The following is a 17,058-nucleotide window of genomic DNA, read 5'->3' on the forward strand; positions in this document are numbered from 1 at the left end:
CGCAGGCGGAGGGCCTGGCTGGCTTTCATTTTCGGGGCTGCCCTCAGGGGAGCCGGGCTGAGCCCTCGGACTCGAAAGTGAAACAGGGGCAATGAAATGAACTGTTTCTTTTTTTAAAAAAAGCGCTGACAGCATTTCCCGTGGATGAACAGCCACTCCTCCTCCTGGCTGAGCAGACCCTTCCTGCTGCTGGCTGGATCCCCCTCTGTGTCTGCGCTCGGGACAGGTTTTGGGAGGGTTTTCCTCACCTTTGGGTTATGTTTCCCTTCCTTCCCACTCCAGCCTTTGCCAGGAGTCTTTGCCCCTCTGCCTACCCCTTTATAAAACAACAGAATTGCTGCTGAAACTGCGAGGAGAACAGGAACTCAATGACAACATCTTTTCAGTGTTAGAAAATCACAGCCTTACTTTATTCTGCCAGGATGTGCAGTAGAAATTGTCATCCGCACATGTTCAGGTTGTGCAGTGAAAATCATTCCACCATACATGGTTCTTTACTAGACTTTTCACCTATGTATATATAAAAATAACTGCAAAGACATTCATGTTCATTGGTCCTAAATTAGACAGTTCTTAGTATTCCATCTCCTGTTGGTTATTGAGCTCTTCGCCTTTGATGCTGGTTAAGTCCTCATTCTTTGGTTCTCTTATCGATCTCTTCTGACCCCACCCTCTGTAATATTCGTTAATATTCATTTACCTCCTGTGTATTTTCTGGCAACTCCCAATCTGTAGACATTAAACTCATCATACCTCACCCAACCTCTTTGAACAGAATCTTTTAAAGAGAAGCTTCAATTCCCCTCCCCCGGGGCAAATGCGAACAAACCTAAAGTTACTTAAAAATTTTTAAAGTTGCATCATTTCTAACAGAATCGTCAGGGTTGGAAGAGACCTTCAAGATCACCAAGTCCAACCATCCACCCAGCACAACACTTTCACCCCTTAACCACAAAACCATCATCCAGACACCTCTTGAACACTGCCAGGAGTGGTAACTCCACCACCTCCTTGAGAAATCTATTCCAATGCCTGACCATCCTAACAGTGAAAAACCCTTTCTAATACATAGTTTGAATCTTCTCTGTCCCAGATTAAGGCCATTTTCTGTAGGCATGGTAGAAGAGACTGTAGAAGAGGTAGTAGAGACCCGTGAGGTCACCCCTGAGCCTCTTCTTCTCTAGAGAACCTTCTGCAGTATTTGGGGGCAATGCTCTCCCCACAACCCCAGCATGGCCCAGATCAGCTCCCTGCTGACCCCAACCCCTCCCAAACCAGGGCTGATCTTTGCTATGTCTGCTTTAATAGTGTCCTGAGGCACCTTGTGATCCCACTGCCTTGCTTTATCCTTTGTTTTTATTTTTGGTAGTGGTTAGGCAGCTGAAGGAGTCTGGTCAGTGGGTGAGGAAGGGATAGGAGCACAACACAGGAGCAAGAAACAGGACTGAGCATGGCTGGAATTGCACTTTGTAGAAGCTGAACATTTTTACCATCTGACAATCACCTCCACACCAGATCTCCAGCGCCCTTGCTCACCCCACAAGGTACCAGCACCTCTCACATGGAGGGAAAACAAAAATTTCCCCCTTGGTGCCTATGGGAGAAAGCGGCAGTAGTTTTTGAGCTGCAGCCCTGGGGGATTTCAGGGCAATCACAAATGTAGTGCTGGGTCAGAGCAGAGTCCCTGGGGAATTTGGGGGCAAGACAAGAGTGGAGGGGGCTTGGAGGGGGCCCTGGGGGAATTCAGGTAGCTGAGAGCACAGGTCTGCATGGGAACATCAGCCCCAGTGGTCTCAGTGCTTCATCATGCCACGTTCATTCCTAGATCTACTCCTCCTCTGCGCCCTGCTGCAAATGCAGAGTTTGAGAAGCATCTAGCAGAAGAAATAGTAACAGAAAAGGAAGTGGGAAAAAAAGCTGCCAATGCTCCAACACTGCCAGCAGTACCTGATGACCTTTTCTGCTTCTCTGGTTCATTTTGTTTTCTCTAGAACAGCTCTGAATTTACCCAGGTTGGTGCAGTGCTCAAAAGCAAAGCGGGGTTTTTCGCTCCTAAGGTTTGGGCCTGTGAGAGGGAAAACCCCTCGTGTTTTTGTCTTGTGGAATGGCTGCCTGTGAGGAATGGCTTCTGCTCCAGCCTCAAGGACAGAAGGGTGGAGAGGAAGGTCACCAGGGCTCCTCAAACAGAGAAGGAAGATGGGACAACATCTCTACATTGGCAAAAAATTGCCTGCGGCACTGAGATGTTTGGTTCTCATAATTGCTTCCAGCTTCCTGAATTCTCAGCTTCCTAAAAAATGAAAACATGATGTGCAGTGCAGTTAAGTGACATCCAAGAGATGTCAGAGAAAAGTGTTGAGGGCTCCTCACAGACAGATGGAGGATAATGATCCAGCAGCAGGAACCATCAGCAGGAGCCTGCAAACCTAAGGTGGGCAGAGCAGCAGTCTTCAGGGATGCACTGATCCCAAAGGGATCTCTGTGTGTGAGTCCCATGGGACGTCCACGAGTGGTGAGGACAGCATTCTCCATCAGGGAGCACCTCCATCTCCAAGATGGAGAAGCAGGGAAGCATTGCCCTGGCTCAGACTGTGGTATGGGGAGGTGGGCACGATTCTCCCCCTTTGCAAAGATGGCCTTCTGATGCTGAGCACTGCAAAGAGTTAGACTCACCATGTTGCACCATTCTGGGGGGTTTGTTGTATCTTTTATTTGTGAAAATTTAGGCTTCTGTGCACCAGTGGCCAGGATATGCCTTCTGGAAAATACCATGTTGGAGCAGCTTGCTGAGCTGCCCCTGCCATGTGTTGGACACTGTGGTTAGCACTCATTTAGACTTAGAATTTTCCGTCACATTCATCTGGAAAAAAAGGGTAATTCTTTCTGACTAAAAAAATGTGCCTTTCTAGATGAGCTAAGGGTTGAGGGCTCCTATTTGAGGGGCTGTGAAGGGTAGCACTGCAGCACTGGAGCTACAAACTGGTTGAGACCCTGTAGGACATTTCCTCAGAACTACATGAGCCCTTCAGGCCAGGAGTTAGAAAAAAGTTGAACATTAAAAATGCATGGTGCACTTAAACACATCAGTGTTCCTGTTCTAGATCCTACAGCTGTCCCTAAAATGGGACAAAGGCAAAGGTACATCTGGAATTCTCATTTTTCACCTCCCCTGTTTTTCTCTTTGCTTCCCCACACTTTCCACAGAATCTTTTTGGGCCCTAAAATTACGTTCATTTTGGACCAGTGCCAAACTCCTACCAGTCTCTCATTCTTTTAATAGCACCTTTTTCTCTGTAACAACAGCAGACTTTTTTTTTTTTTTTCCTTTTTGGTTTTGAGTGGGGAATATTTCTGGGCTTACCCCAGTTCTCAGTCCCCAAGTACATGCCTGTCAGTGGCCAGTAAATAACAATGCTCTGCAGCAGGGGCATTCCAAGCAGGGGCAGCAAGTGCCACATGAGGTCTGGATCTCTGCAGTGAGCCTGGGCAGCAGTGCCTGACCCTCCCTCCCTGCCTGTGCAAGGGAAGCACTCACCCTTGCAGGATGCCCTTGCAGGACTAGAGGTGCCTCTGGGCAGCTGGGTTACAGGGAATACTGGAATTTGGTTTCTTGCTGAGAAAACAGAGTTATTGCAGAAATATCAGCCTGGTTCTTTGCAGGTTTGTCTTCTACAAACTGTCCAAAAGGAGGCCCGACTCACTCTCCAGTGCAAAAAGGGAAATGGTGGAAAATTGGCGTGTTCTCCTCTTTGTGGGGCGTACTGCTCTCCTTGTGATCCTTTCAAAAGCTGTCTTTAACCCAGATTTTAAAACAAAAATGTAAAAAATCAGGCCTGACTCACTCTCCAGGGCAAAAGGGAAATGGTGGAAAATCAGTGTGTTCTCCTCTTTGTGGCACCTACTGCTCTCCTCATGATGCTTTCAAAACCTGTCTCTAGCACAGATTTTAAAACAAAAATGTAAAAAATACAACAGAGTCGAACTGTTTCATATAACTATAATTCTGCAGGGCAGAAGATAAGCAGGGTAATTGCCTTACCACAGAGAGATGCACTGCAATGCCAGCTTGGGACAACCTGGATGGTCAGGGACTCAGGGAACATCTCCTGGAGTGTGATCACCTTTCCCTTGTCCACATCTATAAAATGGAACTGCAAACTCATCTTTGCTGCCCTTCACCAGGTTCATAACTGACAAGTTGGTAAAGGGGAGAGTGTGGGCAGGGACCTCCCTAGTACACTCCAAATCCTGCTTTTGAGCCTGGGAACATCAGTGAAGCTCTCGTGGAGCTGGTATCTGGTTCCAGTGGTGGATCTGAAGCTCCAGGGCTGACAGGCTGGTTACTCCTTGCTGTGAATCAAGTGACATTTTCATTTTGGATTTTGTTGGCACTGTGTTCCCTGCTTGCATGGCGGCAGTGTCTGAGGGTCTGTGTTGTTGTCCCTTCAGGTGCTTTCTTTGCAGGAGCTGCTGGCCTTGAGTCCCTGTCCTTTCAGAGACTATCAGGGTGGAGAGGGAGCCCATCAGAAGTGGGTCATGCCTGCAAGCAGAGGCACCCATCAATCCTGCCTTTCAACCACTCTCAACTCACCCTACAGCACCAGCAGGCTAAACCTGGAGGTCCTTGGCACTTGCCAATGAAAGTAAACCCTAATGGAATGTGGTGCTTAGCGATGGGAGGGGTGAAGATTTCATCATGCTGTGGGTTTTGAAACAGTGATGCTCCTCCTGCATTGTGCAAGCAGTGATGTTTGAATGTTAGATGTGCTTTCCGCTTTGAGAGCAGGTTTCTCCTTTCTGTGGGAAAAGAGACAGTCGGGGGAACATGATTGCAGCCCAGAGTGCAGAAAAGATGTGCCAGGTGTGAGGAAAATGAAGTACAGCTGCAGGAGAAGGAACTCAGTCTTCTGGGACAGAAAACCCTCCAATCCCAGACAAAGCTCTGCTGAGGCTCCTGGTTTTGCAAGGATAGTGTAAAAATAAGGATGAGAAAGGAGCAAGGTTGACAAATAAGTAAGGGCTTCTCTTTCTTCTGCCAGTTGCAAGTGTATTCAATGTGTCTGAGGAAATCTTGGGTTGTGTACAGGCACAAGAGCTAAGCTTGAGGGAGGGAGAGTTGGAGGCAGTAGTTGAAATTTAGGAAAGCAGGTGGATGGGAATGATAGTCAGAAATTCCTATTAGCCTATTGGGGAGAGCTTATAGTACCAGGACCTGGTGGGCTGAAGGATGACTTTCCTCAGCTTGAATGACTTAAACTGAGAGTAGGCGAAATTGTAGGTATGATAGGTTAGGAAAAGCCCTGTGGTGGCTTTGAGTTACTTGACTGGGTGGTTATATTCCACCACAGGGATTTCTTTGATGCTGGGTTGTGACCAGGACCTTCTTTCTTGTCTTTCTCTTGTGGCTATTTCTTCACCAGCTTCCTCTGTAATACTGCTGTTCTTGGGAATGACTCCTGCTTTTGAATATGTACCAGAAGAACAAAAGGGCATGAGAATTTATGAGAAAGGGCTTAGGAACACCAAAAAGCTCAACATTTGAAAAGTTACTTCTGCATTTGCTTCTTCATGAATTGAATTTCAGAGAATTGGGAAGTGCTGGTCTGTGACGGAAGAGGAACATGTGAGCAACATCACTGAATGCTCTATTTTATCCATTGGTCTGTCAGGGCTTAAAAATATGCCTATGTTTCCATTCTCTATTTACATGCTTTGTGTGATGCAATTCAGTGATGACATTGTTTTGATGCATGGAAAAGTCTTCCTGTAAGGATTGCTCCTCCTTCCAGGAAGACTTTTCCATGCATCAAAACAATGTCATCACTGAATTGCATCACACAAAGCATGTAAATAGAGAATGGAAACATAGGCATATTTTTAAGCCCTGACAGACCAATGGATAAAATAGAGCATTCAGTGATGTTGCTCACATGTTCCTCTTCCGTCACAGACCAGCACTTCCCAATTCTCTGAAATTCAATTCATGAAGAAGCAAATGCAGAAGTAACTTTTCAAATGTTGAGCTTTTTGGTGTTCCTAAGCCCTTTCTCATAAATTCTCATGCCCTTTTGTTCTTCTGGTACATATTCAAAAGCAGGAGTCATTCCCAAGAACAGCAGTATTACAGAGGAAGCTGGTGAAGAAATAGCCACAAGAGAAAGACAAGAAAGAAGGTCCTGGTCACAACCCAGCATCAAAGAAATCCCTGCGGTGGAATATAACCACCCAGTCAAGTAACTCAAAGCCACCACAGGGCTTTTCCCAGCTTAACCCTCGCCCTGTGCATGTACCCAAACTCACAGGGCAATGAAGGCTTTAGAGGGGTCACCAAAGACACTGGTGCTGTGGCCAGTCCCCTGGTGTGTTCCCAGGATGAGCCTGGTCCAGCAGAAAGGACAGGCAAGCTCCTGACAGCAATCACTAGGCAAAGGAAGCTGCTAACTGTGTGTCATGGTTTGACACTGGCGCAATGCCAGTGTCCCCATGAAAATATATTTTCCCTGGTGTCTGCTGTGAGATGTGACCAGGAATAGAGCAAAGCAGGCTCCAACTTAGGAATAAAGAAGAAAAACCTTTATTAACCTACACCTATATGTAAAAAGAAACACACACAGACCTCAGAGTGAAAACCTTCCAAAAACATTCCTCCTCTCCCCCACCAAATTTCCAATACATCCCAGTAGGACAAAACCTTGGATTCTCAATTCAGTTACCACCCCTCAGGTCACCAACTCTCAGTCCACCACTGCCCTTCAGATAATCAATTCTCAGTTGATCAAGAAGACAAGAGTCCCTCTTGTACCTTAGGCTTTCCCAGCACGGTTGAAACCTCTTGTGTTCTCAGAGGCGTATCCATGTCCTCAGTGGCCACACCAGGTGCCAATATTCAAATCTGAGCACCTATTGGTTTGACCACAGTATCCAAAAAAACTCACTTCCTTTTCAAACCAGGACGCTGTGAAACCTCTTGCTCTTAAAATTGAGACAGCACTTGAGGTCTAGAACATGGCCACTGATCTGCCAGGTATGTGGCTGAACAAAGCTGCCAGACAGTGCAAGGGAATCTGGTTTGGGGGAAAAAAACCTAAGCATATTCGATGTGGCGTCAGACCTCATGTTTTTGAAAGTTAAGAAAATAACTCCAAGAGACAGAGAGAAGCACAGGAATAAGGATGCTGCCCTTCTTGTAGGTTTAGAGTTGCTGTGATCCATACCTCTCTGATGACAGTGGCTCTGCACTTCCTCTGAGCACTCACTTCTGCTTGGAGCAGAGAGAAAATCACACTTGTGCTTTCATCCTGTATCAAAGACCCCATCCCTGTGCCCTCCCCCAGCCCCAGCAGCAGGAGCACAGGACAGCTCCTTGTTTGACATGGATGTGACAAGAGCATGAGCCCAGGGCTCGGGCTTTGTGTCAGCACAGACATTTGCTGGGTGTGGGAGATGTGTTGGTCTCCATTCTGTCAGCGCCGCCGTCGCTCTGGAGTAGCTGGGGAGCTGCAAGAGGCAGAGGAGTGTGAGATCTTTGTGCACGCTGTTCACGCTGTTCAGTCACCTGCTTGCACTGCACTTGGAAAGTGAAATGTTGCTTATCCTGTCCTCAGTCCCCAGAGCCTTCTCATTTCCTTCTGCTGAGTATCCCTGCCATGCCAGCGCTTTGATGTGACCTGCTCATGCGTGGCTTGGGCTGTTCTGGCTGTGATAGTGAAACCTGCGAGGCCACGCTTGGACTGACATTACTGTGTCCAGCCAGAAACAAGGCTGACTGTGAGGAACCCCTGCGAGCCTTGGGCTGTGGCCAGGAGGAAGCAAACCAGAAGAGCTGCTTGCACTCCTTGCTGAAAAGGGTGTGGGTGGTGGTAAAGGGAAATGAGGGGCAACATAATTGCCCCGTTCAGGAACTGGCATGTGAAAACACAGCCCAGTGGTGAGACTTTCTACCAGGAGCAAAGGTCATTGCTATCATTAAGAAACTAAGGCTGGAGAGCTGTGTAAGCTGGGATCCCCAAGCAACCAACTAGCTTGACCTCAGTAAATGGGAAATGAGATCAAGTGCAAAATGAGTTTACCAAGGCTATCTCAGGCCTGGCTATCTTAGTAGGTTTATTTTGATAAGATAATTGACTATGTAGACAGTGGACTTCAGTAAGGCAGCACTTAGAGTGCTACAGGCAAAGCCATTAAGCTGGAGAACCAGGGGATTAATGTGAGCATTGTAAGGATTTACCTAAAGAAAGGATGTCAGGAGGTTGTGCCTCAAGGGAAGTGAGCTGGGTAGAAAGGGGTTATTAATGATGCTCCTCGAAGGGGTGATCCTGTTTACCCAGCAGGAAAACAAGCTGTAATCAGATTTGGTCAGATTTGAAGGGCTAAGGCGCTGCAAAGATTTCTCAGGCTACAGGAAGAGAAGAACTGATGGCACCGAGGACAGGAATAGGGGAAATGGGGTAAAAAGCAGCAGCACAAAGTGCAAGCTTTATTATGCAGACAGTGGCTATAAGATGTTTTGCTCCCAGCTCATCCTCTGCCATTTGAAAAATACAGAGTAAGAGGAGTTTGACTGAGGATGAGTTCTCACCATAGTGTAGCCAAGAAAAAGAGGAAGGTGAGCACAGCACCTGTGCTGTGGCATTGCTTTGTCTCTCCTGGCAGATTTTCATGGGCACATTTAGATCTCAGGCCTCCCCTCAGTCTTTGCCCTAGGTGGAAGACAAGATACATTGATGGAAGAGCTGTATTGTCCAGACAGCCTCACCTGAGCCTCACAGATAGTGGATGTGGCCTCTGAAGAAAGGCAGATCCAAGCCAAAGGCACCCCTGTCCCAGCAGCCTGAGGATTTCCATCTGAAAAAATTGTGATACCCGTTTAAAAGGGGAAACCCCACAGCTCACACTTACAGAAATTACTCTCTTTATGTTCAAATGGAAAAGAAACAAACCAAAGCTGGACATCACATTTAGGTTTGAGGTTCTGAATTTTTTCAGGTTTGGTTCTTGTTTTAGGTTTTGGGGGCTTTTGCTTTTGTTTGTTTTCTCCTGAACTCCCCCTCCTACCTCCAAATGTCAAGCTGGCAGGTTTCTGGAATTGAGTCCTTCTGAGCTTTGCTTCCTGAAAGCCCTGAATTTACACTTCCCATGTTGCTGTCGGATCTGTGTGTACACTACAGTGAGCTATGTCTGCTGATGCATCAGCAAGGGCAGATACATAGCTGCCTCTAAGAAAGCAAATGTGCCAAGAAATGTTGTGTTTGGCAAGAAAACTGGCCAGTCTATGGGTTGCCAGCACAACCTTGCTGCAGATGGAGGTTTTGGAGGTTTTCTATACTGATCCCTCTCCTGAGCAGGATTTGCATTTCATGCAAAATGAAACCAGCTAATGTTTCCTAACACACATATGGGCATAATTTTTCAAAGTGTTGGTGTCCTAGGTTACAATATAAAGATGTATTCTATTCCCATCCTCCAGAGCTGTTGAAACCAGGAGGGCATTGTTTTCCTTATCTCCTGTTGATGGGCCCATCAATGCCTTTACCCAGAGATAGCTCCCTCCAGGAGCCATTTCTGTTTAATGGACCCACCACATGACTCAGAGAATGATACCAGCCCATTGTGAGATGCTCTACCCAGGGGGAAGGAGCTCAGCATACCCACCTGGAAATAATCTGGGGTTTGGGACAGAGCAAGCTGCCCTTACCCACTTTCCAGAGGACAAGAACCACCAGATCTTTCCTATGGGATCACCACTTTGACAAGACCATTTCATCTGGACTGCTACCACCACCCTAACTAGCAGGGTGTTAGGTTGTATTCTGACTCTGTCAGTGGTTTTTCTTTTGTATGCATGTATTTTGGGTTTTTTTTTTTTCCTTTTTCCTAATAAATTGTATTTCTGACTTGGAGTCTCTCACTGGTTTTGCTTTCAAAACAGAACAGTTGGAAAAAGCAGGGGCCCTGACAATGCTCTTCTGACCATTGAATTTCTTCTTCCAAGACAGAAACAATCCATAGCCCAATAAGGATATTACAATCACAGCTTCAGCAAAAGGAAAAAAAACCTTTATTTTCTTACTATTAGTGGTAGAAATACATGTTTCTTTTCTTTTCTTTTTGTGGATATTTAAATAGATCTGTCTAAACCATATCTGGTGTAAAAAAAGAAAGAAAAAAAATTCATCCCAGCAGGTTACATTTTTAAAATGAAGCCTAACCACAGCCAAAGCAGACAACAAAAATGCCTAGCAGCACTGATTACAGGTAGTGCTTTCAGCTCTGTTTTTAACAGAGCATATAATTCTGCTTTTTGGGGCATGATTTCCATTGAAAACAGTGTTCCATTTTTATATATAAATCTGTGTCAGAATGGCATTCACACTTACAAATATGGTGCTTGTCCATATGGGCAAATTGCAGGTAGGAAGCTGGGCTGCAAGTTAGCAGCATGCTCATTGGTTCTAATTAATTCCTTGATTACATGCTCTTGTGGGCACCAGGTGTGATTTATTTTGCTTCACTCTTAAAGGCAGGAGAGGTTTGAACACAATGATTTGGGTGAAAATGTATATAACATTTGGAGCTGATTTAATGCCCATTTTTTGTCAACAGTCCCTTCTCTATTTCTCAGTCCCCCACGTCCTGCTGCTGATGCTGGTTCCAGTAAATCAATGCAACTCACAAAGATGGCCAGGAAAGGCAAGTTTGTTTAATTTTTTTTTTCTTTGCAGGGTTAGCATGTTGAACCAAATTCTAAGGGGACACTGAGGGATAAATGTTCAGGGGTGAGATTTGTCCCTGCCTCTGATCAACCGTATGGAAGTAATTCTTGGGATTTTTGTAAGCCTGCATCTTAGAAACCAAGCATCATGGGAATCAGCTGTGGATTACTAAAACCAAAAACAACCTTCTGATGGGCAAAACACACTTACAGTTTGTCAGTCCTTAATCACATTGATGGATTCCTAAGCTGGAATGGACAAATGCAGACTTCACGGAGAAGACAGATCCAAAGTGCTGCTTCTCCAACATGGATTGAATCAACATGAATCAACACCTTGATTAATTCCTTTTGCAGGTGCATTTTCATATCCACATATCATCATCTTGGCACACAGACTTAAATATTTACTTGCTTATGTTTGCACTGTGTCAGTTTCTCGTTGTCACTGTGGTTCCATGACTAGGACAGTGTGAATTTCCATGGATCTCTGCAAAACCCCTAGGACCAAGGTCCAGATTTTGTCTCTGTGTGACGCACTCTGAAGCCAGCTCAGAACCTTACACTTTTTTCCCCAGTGAATGCAAGGGAAATACAGTCCTGGATAGAAAACAGCCCAAAAATCACCTTCCCCTTGCTGCAGTCACTTGTGCCAAGTAGCAAAGTGCCTGATTAGGCAGGCTTTCCAGGGATCTAGCTGTCCTCAGCTGCACCCTGGCACTGCTGGCTCCTGGAGCAGGGAGCACAGGTGCCCTGCCTGCAGGGAGGGGCAGGGCAGGCAATGTGCTCTGTGCACCCTGTGCAGTGCTTGCCCCTGGTTGCATTTACATTTTTCTGTGTAATAGCACCAAAAATAATAAAAAGAAAATGGTAGTCAGGATGAGAAGAACAGGGGATTTGTCTTTACAAACAAGTTGTGGGTCTGCTGGTAGGTAAAACTAGCACTGGGAGATAAAAGAAACAATGGGAAGGATTCCACTGATTGATGAAATGGAAAAAGATATTTGCTTTTACAAATAAACTTTAGGTTTGCTGATAAATGAAATTAGACATTGAAAGATGAAAGAAACAATGGGGAAGAAAAACCCCTAAATTCAGTAAGAATTAAAAATGAAAAGGGAGGGTTATACATTAGAGGGAAATCTTTGGTGTCAGGTGTATCAGGGAGTCTGTACCTCTCAAGTACCTCAGCCAATGGGGAAAGAGAGAAGGGAATTGCAGCAGGGAAATTGGGATAAAAAGGGAGGCTGCATCCTCCAAAAATTGGAAAGATCCCAGGGAAATGCCCCATGGCCTCTCCCTTTATTTGAATAAAGCCAGAAAGGACTCCTCTGTCTCCTTTTTGGACATAAACCTCTGGTGTTTGTGGATTAATTTTCCTGACAAGGATAAGGCCATCTCAGTCACAGAGCTGCCAGCCTGAACTGCTTGTGAAAATAGGACGAAGGCTCATAGCCCCTTATGAGCCAGCAAAGCCTGCAATGCACCCAGCACAAACAATGGTTTAAGTCACAGCAATGCCAGACACGAAGTTTGAGCTGCCCATGTGCTGAAATGGTTGGTGGGAATATTAAAACCAGTAAAAATCAGCCTGTGTCTTCTTCCCAGCCTGGTGCTGCCATGGACTGTGACTCCCTGGCACAACCACTGCAGGCAGCCCGTCCTGCTTTGGTGAGGGAAACCAGTGTGTTTGCAGCTCTGTCATCTCTCACAGGGGTGGGAACCACAGGAGAGTGCATCCTCCTTCATGAGCACCTCTGCTACAAGGGAAGGGCTGGCAGGAGCTGCCCTGGAGGGAAGCTGTGGGTGCCAGCCTGCATGCACAGACCTGTTCCTCCTTGCTGCACGGACTGTGTGAGCACGGTGGTTGCACAAGCAGGGGTGTCTCACTGCAGCAAACAACAGCAATCCAGTGGCTTCCTTACAGTACTTTGCTGTGAGGTAATTGAGGAGGGTTAATCCCTGATTATTAAGGAATTTCATCAAGAAGCCCCGGTGTTTTGTGCAGTAAAAATCAAATATCCACCCACGCAGTAATCAGATGTAATCGAAGTTAAACTTGTCAAACAATGTTGGTGAATTTTGCATTTGCATTGCTGGGATTAATTTACCATATTTTCCCCCTCTCTGTTTCTGAGTTCAGAAGATTTTTTAAGCTTTATTGATCACTCCTGATGTACCATGGCACACCAGCGGTGCTACCTGTGATTTCAAATGTACCATGTCACCAAAGTACACTATTTGTTCATTTTCTTTCCTTCTTTCCTTCTTCCTTCTTTCCTTCTTTCCTTCTTTCCTTCTTTCCTTCTTTCCTCTTTTCCTTCTTTCCTCCTTTCCTTCTTTCCTCTTTTCCTTCTTTCCTCCTTTCCTCCTTTCCCTGCCTCCTCCCTTCCTTTTTTTTTAATCTGTAAACATGATGATGCTTGTGCTCCAATCTGTGCCAAGGCAAAAACTTTACTTCTTCAAATCTTGCCAGTTTTAGAGTCTGAAGGTTGGGGACAGCTAGGGGGAAAAACAAGAAGTCTCTGAAGCTGTAGGAATTTTTTTATTGTTATTTTCCTTTGTAAGATGAAAGGGATTTTCTGTAACCTGAAATCGTTGGATTTTCTTCTTACTTCACAAAGATATTTTATTGTGTTATTGATATTGCATAGGAGACCATCAGTCTTTGTGTGAAAGGCCTAACTTCTCAGGATGCTGGGACCACTTTGGTAAGGCTGCTTTCTGCCCTTCTCTTACAGGAAAAGAAAAAACAGTTGTCCTATAATTCTGCTGAGAAACAGATGAGTATTACCAGCTGAATTCAGTTCATTCTCCACATACCCTGTATTCCATGTGCTGGTATGGGAACCATCAAATGCTGACAGGACAAGAGGAAATGGCCTCACTTGGTGCCAAGGGAGGTTTAGATTCAATATCAGAAAAAAATTCTTCACCAAAAGGGTTTTCCAGCTCCAGAACAGGCTGCTCAGGGTATGAATCTCCATCCCTGGAGGTATTTAAAAGACATGTAAACATGGTTTAGTGATGGGCTAAACCCAGCAGAGCTGGGTTAACAGTTGGACTAATTGATCTTAAAGCTCTTTTCCAACCTAATTCTATGATTTTATGTAAAAAGTATCCCTAAAATGTTATTCTGCAATGGGATCATTTCTATGACAAAGATGTTTTTAGGGCATTTGCACAACCATATTTTGATGATGTACATCTCTGGAAACATATCTTGGGTGCTTCCCGTCCAACCTGGACATTCTGCTATTAAAATCATGCAGATGTGCTTTTAGTTCAGATTAACAAAGATAGGAATGGCTGTTCACCTTAAAAACAGTGAAGGGTACCCCAGTCCTGTAGGAGGGAGTGTGGTTATGAATCCTCATAAGTAGGAGAGTAGGTGCTGTGTTTTGGTGTAGTGTTTACCCAGCTCTGACCTTTCTGAGAGTTCTCCGAGATGTCACGTGAGAAAGAGAGGGAGGTTGGGGTTTAGTTGTATGTTCTTGACAATCAATAAATGTTCCAAGTAATGATGTTCAGCTGCACTGGAAGTGCATTTCTGCAGAGGTGGAAAAAGTCGGTGATGTCAGTGGGTCTGCAGGAGAACACTAGCAGCAATATATTTGAAAATACTTCCCTTTGGGTGCAAAGGATTTCTACCACAAGTGCTGATCACTGAAATTAATTTCCCCTACACAGCACATATGCTGCAAAATTTCACATGTCTTTTCTGCTTTTTCCCTAATGGTTTTCTGTGAAAGCAATGGAACAATGTAGTTGTGTGATGCTTTCACATCTTCCTCTTTTCTGCAGTAAATGTTTTTAGCAGAATTTAGCCATCCTTTCTTATTAAATCTTAGCTTCTCTTCTGCAATACCTCTACCTATTTAAAGCTGTTTCTGGAGCACACAGAGGTGAAATGTTGAAGGCCTCATCAGGTGCACAAGAAACTTTATTTCTATGGGGATTTTGCTGTGAATTGGTGGGCTTATATTATTCTCTGCAGTGCTCAAAAAAGCACTGTCTTCTCTTCTCTGACTTCAGTATGTATGAGTCCTTCAGCTTTGCTAACATCCTAAAGATGCATAACACCTCTTCCCTTGAACTGATGGATTTCATGAATCAAGGATATGATATGTGCTTAGGGAAGCTTTAAGTGATGGAAAAATTACCACTTCTGCCTCTGATCAAAGCAGAGCAAAGCACTTGACTGCTCCTCTCTCTCTGTTACTTCAGTCTCTTTGCAATCAGGGAAATCTCCAGAGGAGAAGGTACCAAGAATTGTAATACCTAGGAAAAGAGAACGAGCCCTGAGTGAGAATAACACCCTTGAGTTCAGCTGTCTATCTAAAATTTCGGCAGCTTTAGCTGGTCCAGGCTCTTCTGTGTGTGATAAGGGGTTGTGGTATTTCCTTACTACACTCTGGCAGATGACGAGCTCAGTTACTTTCCCTGGGACTGCTCATCCAAAAGCAGGGTTGAGTCCTGAGGAAGAAATGCAGACACAAGCGTAACAGGCTGGAGTTTCCTTCTAGTTGTAATATGCTAATGCCATAAATCTGTATTTAAAAAAGGCTTGAATTTAAAATGGAAAGTGAGGTGATGAACCGTACAGCTGTAGCAGGGTTGGCAGTCACTCTGTAATGATAAGGATTCATGATTAGACTAGCAGGAGAAAGTTTATTCCATCTGACTCACAGAGAGGCCGTCCCTGCCTGGGAGCTGGAGCTGTAGGGAAGCTCTGTGTGGCTGGCTCTATTGATGATACTTTCTTCTTCTCTGAGCACCATGGAAACCCTTCTACGTAAACACATGGTGCTGCTGTCATCTGCATTTGCAAACATGCTGGGGGAAAATGCATGGATGGAGTACAAATGTACAGGAATTAGATCATAGCCCAAAACACAAAACACAGGCACTCAAAACCCTGCGATGGAGAAGGAGCCAGTCTGACTCAATAACAGATTCCTCTCAGCCATTTCATGTACAATGATTTTCTCTCTACAGAAATCTTATAACCTGTATTTGATTTCTCTACAGAATACCACCGTTTTAATTATGTCAAAATAAAAGTCTGATTTGTAATTCAACCCAGTCCATCTAATCTATCTAATTCAAGGAACCTGCACTGAAGAAAAACTGGAGCAATGTAGCAGCAAATCGTTTCTGATAAAAAGGATGCATTTCATTTAAATCAAAATAATTTAAACCAGCAAACCAGAAGTCTGCATTTAAATAAATTATTTTACTCTTGATTTGTATTTCCACTTTTTTTCTCCTTGAAGAATACCCGGTTGTCATTGGTGTGCAACCCTCTTGCTGTGATTATTACAGCTAAATAAAACCCCTTACACTATAACTGCTTGCACTATTCCAGAGCTTATTTATTTTGCAGGAGGGTGTGCAGCATCTGTACAAATCTACATCACTTAGCATACATTTACTCCCTTGGGCTCTTATTTACTAAGTGGTTTGGTTTTCTGCCCAGGATTTGCTCTGGGCTGGCTTGGGTTGGTGATGGCTCTGCCCTTCCAGGCTTCAAAGCAGGGATTGTTTACAGGGATTGTCCATGCCTGTGCCCTTGTGCCCTTGGGTGAGCAGTGGGTGCCTTCTGGAGAAGGCAGGACACAATGTTGGGAATGCAAGTGCTGCCTCCACTTCCACAGGGCGTTGGGTGCTCTCTGGTGACACCACCACCATGCACATTTGGCCCTGCTGTCACATCCTACTCCCTCTCCAGGTGCTCAGCCATGACACCCATCACATGCAGCCCAATTTTCTTGGGCAAATCCACTCCTTGATGGATTACATCCTGCTGGGCCTGAAATGGTGGTGCAGGCTTTGTGTTTAATTTCAATCACAATTGTATGCAGCTATTCCCAGAGCACCATCAGGGCTTCGCTTAGCTGCATTTTAACCGCCAAAGCCCCCAGCACTGCCTGACCCTTGCACTGACAGGCAGGGTCCTTCTGCCAGGCCCCCTCCTGGCTGCAGGAGCACCCAGAGCATCCCAAGGGATGGAGCAGCCCCGTGCCCGCGAGGGTGACGAGGGCGGCGCACGCCCCGTGAGGAAGTCGTGGGTGGTGTGAGGTGACTTATGAAGCTGAGCAGCCTCCCAGCACTACAACTTCCCCCTGCACCCTGCTGGGGAGTGTTTCAGCAGCCTGTGACAGCAGCCAGGCCCCCATGGCCTGGCACTGAGCCCCCTGCATCCTCCCTGCTCAGGGCTGGCCTCGGTGCTGCTCCACCAGGGAAACGCCAGGTACCAGGGAAGGGAAATGCTGGGCTTGTGCTCGCGGTTTTTGGCCGTGGCAGCAGGCAGGAAGGAGAGGGACACAGAGGAGGGGGCTGTGACT

The sequence above is a fragment of the Geospiza fortis genome, unplaced genomic scaffold, assembly GCF_000277835.1.
Source record: "Geospiza fortis unplaced genomic scaffold, GeoFor_1.0 scaffold72, whole genome shotgun sequence".
Taxonomy (NCBI): domain Eukaryota; kingdom Metazoa; phylum Chordata; class Aves; order Passeriformes; family Thraupidae; genus Geospiza; species Geospiza fortis.